The sequence below is a fragment of the Myotis davidii genome, unplaced genomic scaffold (assembly GCF_000327345.1).
Source record: "Myotis davidii unplaced genomic scaffold, ASM32734v1 scaffold453, whole genome shotgun sequence".
Taxonomy (NCBI): domain Eukaryota; kingdom Metazoa; phylum Chordata; class Mammalia; order Chiroptera; family Vespertilionidae; genus Myotis; species Myotis davidii.
In genome coordinates, this window is record NW_006285234.1 from 3,440,797 (window position 1) to 3,448,852 (window position 8,056).

At 42.6% G+C, this 8,056-nt stretch overlaps 1 long non-coding RNA gene across 1 annotated transcript in view; it reads right to left on the bottom strand.

The window, feature by feature from the left end:
* Window positions 1-362: 362 nt before the first annotated feature.
* Window positions 363-8,056, bottom strand: part of LOC107181840 — a 13,798-nt gene continuing 6,104 nt past the window's right edge. The window contains exons 2-3 of the long non-coding RNA XR_001512542.1: window positions 1,180-1,255; window positions 363-534 (exon numbers count right to left, since the gene is read on the bottom strand). This is a non-coding gene — a long non-coding RNA (uncharacterized LOC107181840). The remainder of the gene's footprint in view (window positions 535-1,179; window positions 1,256-8,056) is intronic.

Genomic DNA, 8,056 nt, shown 5'->3' on the forward strand with positions numbered 1-8,056 from the left:
ATTAGAGCTGCACGGCCCTCTGGGAGGGTGTTGGTTCTTCTCTTGTCCTCTGAAGGTCCACCCCATTCTTGGCCCCAAGAGGAGATCGATAACAGGATGCAGGGATCGATATCCAGGACATCTGCCTGGCTGCAGCAGCTCACCTTAGGATCGGAGTTTGGTGAGCTCTCATCTATCCCCCAAATCCCCGTTCCTCCCTCACAACCCCTCCACTCTCCCAGATATGCTGGGGGCATCCCAATTTTGATCTTTAGCTCATTAACTGAAATCAGCAGAAATGCTGCCGACTCTCGGGTAAGAAAAGAAAGGCTTGGTTATCATTTGCTTCACTTTCCAAAAGTGAGAAAACTTACCAGACCTCAAGGATTGGGTCATTTCCTGCCTCATGGCCCCTGGCACGCTTCCTGCGGCTGACCGTCCGGCCACCAAGTGCTGTTGGAGCCGCTGGAGCTGCTGGGTTTCTGTTCCAGGTCTGCCTGCGTCTCCGTATGCTTGGTCTGCAGTTGATAGATCCTCTGCTCCTGAAGCATCCAGCTATTGACCCGCCCAGGGAAAGAAAGAAAAAAATGGAAAAAAATCAATTAATACTAAACAGCTTAACCAAACCCTGCATAGCACAGGCCTGAAGCGTACAGGGTAGGAGTTGGGGTGGTCTCAGTGGCAACAGTGGTTGTGGGGACAGGCTCAGCCAGCAAGAAAAGCTGATGTTCCAGGGACAGGAAGCCAATATGGTAGGCGTGATCACACCCGCCCACCCCCCCATACACACACACACACACACACACACACACACTGAGAAGGGCGACACATTCACCAAAACAGAACTCATAGAAGGGGTGGGTATTTTTCTGTGTCTCCCTTCCTTCCTTCCCTCCTTCCTTCCTTCCTTCCTTCCTTCCTTCCTCCTTCCTTCTTTCCTTCCTTCCTTCCTTCCTTCCTCCTTCCTTCCTTCCTTCCTTCCTTCCTTCCTTCCTTCCTTCCTTTCTTCCTTTTTACTTTTTGGTAGAGGGGGAGGAGTGGAAAGGGAGGAGACATTGTTTTGTTCTGAAAAGGTAACACCATTGACGTGTTGCAGGAGTGACCCCAGGCATTTCTTCGTGCGTCTCCCTCTCACATCACCACATGCAGGCACACATGAAGCTTTTTTAAGGGGGACAAGAAAATGGGGGAGCACCATACCTCAGCTGCCAGGCCCTCTCTCTTCGGCAGGAGCTGGCTATGAAGACTCAGGATTTTTGCATCTTGCTGTTCCAAGCTGTAAAGAGTTTACATAGGGAGGGAGCAAGGAAGGATCATGAATGTCAACCAATGAGCAATTAGCATGACAAGACTAAAGTATTGATCCACTAAAGCTCATTGCACTGCCGTAGCCCCCGAGGTAGACCGGCTCCCCTGTCACTAACTCCAATAGTGCATTTCAGAAGCCTGTAATGGAGGGCGGGTTACTTCTGTAGCCCCCGCCTCTTCTGGGGCAGAGGAGGGTGGCACCTTCATGTGCCCATCTGAGGCTCTCGGGGTAGTCCCCATGCCTACGCAGAAAGCTGCAGAGAAGAGCATGAAGAATGGAAAGATTTTGGCTGTCCTACTTCATTCATTTTTTAAAATACAGCTCCCTCCCGATGGCACTAGGCAGTTCTATGTATTGATTAGACAAGGGCTAGGGCGAAATCCTGGCCTGACAGCTGGGGCTGGAACTAGTATGGTTTACCATTCTGTATGGTCAGGGGCAAAATGCCTTCTGTTGTACCAATTTCTGGCTAACCAAATATGTATTTCTGGGCACATTTTACTCATTTTTGACATTACACGTCAAAATGGGAGGGGAAATGTGCTGTTTCACAAAAAGAGGCACCATTATTCCTAAGTGTAAGGTGATAATACATCAAGAGAGAAAATAATGGAGTCTGGGACCCCCCAGACATGTTTAGGTGACACTAGCTGGGTGAGGTGTTACTCCTGTAAGGTTTGCCATTGATTTCTTTCTTTTTACCTCAACCATATGCATATTAACTTTCTTCTACTTTTCCCCCTATCCATTCCATGCTTTCCCACATGTACTTCTTATAATGCCTTTCCAATTTATTTCCATACCCTTCCTTAAAGATCCACTCTCAGTGCATCTCCTCCATAAAAACTTCCACATAGTGGCGATCATTTATTCTTGTGGGAGCTTCTGCTATGTGCCTCAACTTCTCTAACCTGGTGAGCAACACAGATATGGCCTTCCTACTCAAAGAACTTACAGACTAACTGAATCAATGAGCTACCCATTGACAACAAAACCATCCATCCCTCCTCCATCCATCCATACATCCATTTGTTGAGTTACTCAATCTGTGCTTATTGAGAACTTCCTATTGTTAGGAACTGCTCTTTGCTAAAAATACAATGGTGAGTGCTCACTGACAACCATTTTCTCCTCTTCTTCCTGGGCACACAGGTATTCTGTATTTCCCAGCTCTTTATAATAGGGCTTGTTACTGAGTTCTGGCCAATGGGAAGTGCCAGCCTAGTTCATAAAACCTCCCATGTGGTCTTCTGTTCTCTTTCCCTTTCACTGAGACCGAAATGGCAACATGCTGAAGATGGTGCTGCATTCAGGTCTCTGGAGTTCAGTTGGAGAAGAGTTGCTTGACCTGCATTGGACTATGGCATGAGGAGTAAGGTTTTATGGTGTTAAATTACTGAGATTTTAGGATTTTTTGTGTGATTGTGAATGTAGCAGTTAGTGTTACTGACTAATAAAAATAGTGATTAAGAATAGACATGGCACCTGCCTTCACAGAGCTTGCAGTCCAGTGAGTAATAAAAATAGTGAATAAGAATAGACATGCCACCTGCCTTCACAGAGCTTGCAGTCCAGTGAGTGAGAGATATATTTAAAAATAACTACAAAAATAAATGTAAAGTCACAACTGTATAATAAAGGAGAAGGTATCTGAGCCAATATACAAACATATGAGGAAACTTACCTACACAAGGGCCTTGCAATTATGTTGAGATCTGAATGGTGAATGAACTGGGGGAACATGAAAGTGTTCCAGTAAGAGGGAACAGAATGTGCAAAGTTGCTATGGTAAGGAGTGAGGTACATTCTAGAAATCAAGAGTGAGTAGAAACTCAGTGTGAGTAAATGAGAAGGGATATAATGCAACATGAGGATGGGGAAGTAGGGAAGGCCTTTTTGGTTATGGATTTTAGTTTCTATCCTAAGACCTTTGGGAAGTTACTCCATGTTTTAACTAAGACTAATAAATCATATTTACTTGTTGAAAAGTTCTTTCCAGCTGCAGTATGAAGATTGAGTTGATAGCTCCATGTTTAGCTATGTGGAGTACAGATAATTCAAAAAACCCTTCCACCAAAAATGTTAAGATATTCTGAATAAAACAGAACACACATTACTTTTAAATAAATGGCTAAACTTGCAAACACAGAACTCAAGTGCTAGGGCCCATGAAAATTAGGAAGTCGGAAGTTGGAACTGATATCACCACACGAAAATGAGACCCTGAAAAGGATGGCTTAGGGGGGAAAACCATCTGTTGTCACAAGGATGTTTGTCTTTTCCTGGGCCATGGATGGAGAAAAAGTCTCCCCTGAGGATCTGTGACTATGCCTTATAGGTTTGGGGATTCATACTTACTAACTATCACATTCAGAAACCCATAAGCTGAAACATTAAAATCAAACTTGGTCTCAGGTTAGAAATAATCCCTGAAGGATATGGCAGAAGCAAACTTTCAAATACTCTGCAGGGCCACAGCTTCAGATAGGTCACCGAGGATTCTTATAGCAAAAGCCCGGCTGATCATGGACTGTGAGTGAGAGTAGTCGACAAAGAAAGCTACAGTTATACCTCTGAGAACTTCCGGTGATAGAACAATATGGTAGAGACGGTAACACAAGTACACTTAAAGTGATTAAAGACATAAAAGAAGGCATCAAAAGCAGAGGGATAAGAAGAATGCATCAGGATCAAGAAGCATCTCTCTTACCAAATGTGCAAGGCTCAGGGTACATATTAGGATTTAGGAAGCAGTCACTTTTCTCTCTTTTTTCTCTCTCTCCTTATGTTAAATATGGTATTTATATAGGACAAACCACTTACTTTGTTAGTGACATCTAAAAAAAAAAAGGGCATAATGACTGCTCTAAAGTCAGGAAATATTTTCCATATTTAAAACTGATGGTCAGCTCATAAGACATTCTCTCTGTTATGCTTGTTGAAATGTCTCATGAAGGAAAATATCATCTCAGTGTGACTTCTTTGCTCCTTTGCACTCTTCAGCTCAATGTTCTCTTTCCAGCTGGGCACAAATTGAGGACACTGGCCTTTTCAATGGTGGACAAAGAGCCATAATAAGAAGGAGGTGGCAAGCATCAAAGGAAAGCTCAAAATAAGGGAGGCTCATTATTTTATCAGAAACTTTTTTTCTTGCTACTGATTCAAAAATTATTCCTATGCCTCACAAAAAAAAAACTAGGAAGCCCGACTGGCATGGCTCAGTGATTGAGCATCGACCTATGAACCAGGAGGTCATGGTTTGATTCCTGGTTGGGGCACGTATCCGGGTTGTGGGCCCAATCCCCATTTGGGGGGGGGTATGCAGGAGGCAGCTGATCGATGATTCTTTCTCATCAATGATGTTTCAATCTCTCTTTTCTTCTCTGAAATCAATAAAAATATTTTTTTTGGTAAAAAGAACTAGGAATAAGTAATACAATAACATCAAGAGATTACCCGGTCAGCCCAAACTGTTGCTCTGGACAAACCACTGTTGCTTGACAAATCCCAGCCATTTCTTTATGGACCTGGGCTTAAGTTACAGTAATGGTGTTTGGTAGTGGAGAGACTTAGATTGAACTAAATGATTCCAAGCTGATGGAACCAGGTCAATTTTACTCACTTCTGTCTTGTGAGACACTTATCATCATCACTTTTATTACCCTTTATTGAAGTTCAGCTAGTTGCCAGACCACGTGTTCTTTCATCTTATCACCAGAAAACCTCTGCAGAGTAGGCATTAATATCCCCATTTCTCAGATGACAGATACAGAAAAGTGAAATGATTCAAGTTCTCTCAGCTTATATTAGAACCAGGGGCAGGATAAATGTCCTTAGCCTCCCTCAGCAGGGTTAGACAGAGGCAAAGCCACACATGGCCCTAAAAAGAGCAGGGGCCAATAGAGAATTCCTTTATGTGCTTCCAAACAAGGTTGTGTTCTGAGCAGGCAAGAGGAGATGACAACAAAATGAAATATTTGGACAATAATGATTTACAGAATTTGATGTACTTGTGGGGCTGCTTTCAATCAGGACTGTTTATGATGAAGAGTCAGGCCCTTTTCTTTCTCCCTCCCCCTAACATCCTATCTATCCACAAGGCCTGCTAGTTGCCCTTTCAGGGGTGTCCCAATCTGTCCACAGGTCTAAGCCATCATCATATTATCCCCAGAAACCTCCTAATGAGCCTGCCTGACTCCACTCTTGGACTTTGAGATTCGTTCTCCCCACAGCAGCCAGGGCAATCTTTCAAAAATTTCATCAGAGAATGCTGCCCCTCTGTCACAGCCCTCCCAGGGCTTCCCATTGCATGTTCACAAAACCTCATCGTTTGCTATGGTCTGCCACACCTTACAGGATCTGGCCGTGCGCACTTCTTCCCTTGCTTCTCTCTGCTAGAGGCGCTGGGTCTAAATTTTTTTTTTTAAATTTCTTTATTGATTAAGGTATTACATATGTGTCCTTATCTCCCCCATTACCCACTCCATCCCCCCACTCATACCTTCATCCCCCTGTTGTCTGTGTCCATTCCTTAGGCTTATATGCATGCATACAAGTCCTTTGGTTGATACTTTGCTTGGGGTGCTCTGTCCCCAGATCATCACAAGGCTGCCCCTGTTGTTCTTTAGGTGTCAGCTCAAATATCACCTTCTCACAGACCACCCACCTCAGAGGCCACACCCCATCACCTCACCCTATTTTGTTATTTTGTTTTTGAACATCAAATCTCAATTACTAAGCAGAGGGCCTGACAAATGAATATTCAGTATTTTTTACAAGAATGAATAGATGGGTTTCACATCTTCATTTATACCCATGACCTTCTAAGACAGAGGAAACAGAATACTCTATTAACTAAGAAAAGTTATTATTATATAAATATTTTTTTTATTGATTTCAGAGAGGAAGGGAGAGGGAGAGCGAGATAGAAACATCAATGATGAGACAGAATCAGTGATTGGTGGCCTCCTGCACGTCCCCTACAGGGAATCAAGCCGGCAACCCTGGCATGTGCCCTGACTGGGAGTCGAACCATGACCTCCTGGTTCATAGGTCAACGCTCAACCACTGAGCCACGCCATTCAGGCAAGAAAAACTATTATTAAAAAGTCAGCCTTGGAAAGAAAGTCTTTTGCCAATTTTCTCAATGTAGACAATTTACGTAGGGAAATCAGAAGTAATTTTTTTTTATTAGTATCATTGTTGTGGATAAAATTAGGCTAATAAAAATAAAAGTCTGGGCTAGTGACTATTTGGGCTTACTATTTACAAAATTTCAGTAATAATAATTAAGTATACATTTACATAGAATTTTCTAGTATACATAGCAGTTTTTCACATATTAACTCATCCTTTTCTATAGCAACTGTATGAAAGAGACAGGTATTATTCTGCATTTTACAGATAAGAATATTGCTAAAGGCATTATAGATACTGATACATCAGGTCACAACATGGTCTGGTAAATCTAAAAACCCCAAGATCCACCTTAAGAGGCTATTTTAATTCATAGCAACTTGAAAAAGGGACAGAGGGGATACACAGAGGAAAAACTTTGGTTTAGAGTATATATTAAATTCTTGTAGGGTGCCCTGTGTTAGTATCCTAGGGCTGCTGTAACAAATTGCTACAAACTGGGTGGCTTATAACAACAGAAATTGATTTCTCTCACAATTCAGGAGGCTTGAAGTCCAAGCTCAAGGTGTTGGGGCAAGGCCATGCTCCCTCTGAAGACTCTAGGGGAGGACCCCCTCCTTGCCTCTTCCTAGCTTTTGGTGGCTCCTGACAATCCTTGGCATTCCTTGCTTTATAGCAACATCGATCCAATATCTGCCTCTGAACTCACATGACCTTCTTCCCTCAGAATCTGTATGTTCTCTCCCTTTCTAATGAGGACACCAGTCATTGGATTTAGGGCCCAGGCTAATCCAGTATGACCTCTTTTGAACTTAACTAATTATATCTGCAAAAATCCCATTTCCAAATTAGGTCACATTCTGAGATTCTGGGAGGGCATACATTTTGGGGGCACACTATTTCAACCCACTACAGATGGGCGGTATCAAACTGTAAATACCTCTACTTCCTGTTCAGCCTCAGTTTCTGTATGTTTTTAATAGTGGGTACCCCTATATTGCATTTTGTTACCTCCCCTGCCACTGACTTGTATCCATCGGCTCTTATTCCTGTTCCTTCCCCCACCAGGGATATTTCTTTAGCATTCTATGTGGGTAAATCACACTCACAAGTGCACAGTACGAATCTGTGCAACAGAGAGTACAACTTGGTTTTTATTTGAACCTTTTCTAGGGCATAGATTGTAATGATGTTCCCAAAGTCAGATAATTAGTAGATCTGGGCTAGAAGCATAATGGTTATTAGGTCAAAGAGTAAATAGTGATTCCAGGCTGTAGAAAATGAAGGCTGGGGGGACAGTTCATGAATAGCTATCACAAATCATAGAGTTCCTGTTAATAGTTACATAACTAGGACGGTTTCAATACAGGATTTGAGGTTTACAGTCTTTATGGTGTTCTTTCTCATACTAAAAGGAAGTATGTAAAAGACAATGACTTATTTTAGAATCTGTTAGTACTGGCCCATCTTTAGCCCATAAGCTCTACTTCAAGGGAATGTTTTCACAGTGCCTACCACCACTGTCTTTATGTAGCAGCATCACATGTTCATAGATATAGTGGCATGTAAAAATCTCTCCTGTCATGTTTCATTTTCCTACCCTGTAATACAGGAGGACTCACAACCACAATG